The sequence below is a fragment of the Mandrillus leucophaeus genome, unplaced genomic scaffold, assembly GCF_000951045.1.
Source record: "Mandrillus leucophaeus isolate KB7577 unplaced genomic scaffold, Mleu.le_1.0 Scaffold3, whole genome shotgun sequence".
NCBI lineage: Eukaryota > Metazoa > Chordata > Mammalia > Primates > Cercopithecidae > Mandrillus > Mandrillus leucophaeus.
In genome coordinates, this window is record NW_012103142.1 from 5,148,121 (window position 1) to 5,148,796 (window position 676).

Below are 676 nucleotides of genomic sequence, written 5' to 3' on the forward strand. Positions count from 1 at the left end.
TCACTTAAACCCAGGAGGCGGAGGTTGCAGTGAGCCAAGATCATGCCATTGCACTACAGCCTGGGTGACAGAGTGAGACCCTGTCTCAAAAAAAAAAAAAAAAAAAAAAATGCAGGATAGTGTGTGTTTGTATAAAACAGAGTATACATGTATTTATGGATCTGTACATAATATCTTCACAAGCAGACTGAAGAAACTGATAAGGTGATTGTCTCTGAGAAGAGCTGGGTGAGTGGAGATAGGAGCGGAGAGAAAGACATGATTAATACTAAGTGGGACATATTTAATAATTAATTGGGGCCGGGCATGGTGGCTCACACCTGTAATCCCAACACTTTGGGAGGACGAGGCAGGCAGATCACTTGAGCTTAGGAGTTCGAGACCAGCCTGGCCAACATGGTGAAGCCCCTATCTCTACAAAAAAAGAAGAAAAAAAAAATTAGCTGGGCGTGGTGGCACACACCTGTAATTCCAGCTGCTTGGGAGGCTGAGGCACAAGAATTGCTTGAACCTGGGAGGTGGAGGTTGCAGTCAGCTGAGATTGTGTCACTGCACTGCAGCCTGGGCGACAGAGCAAGACTCTGTCTCAAAAAAAATAAATAAATAAAATAATAAATAAAGGGGTGGCCTGGACACCCTGGAGTATGGAATTATGGGTTTGGTTTAGAGCAACTTG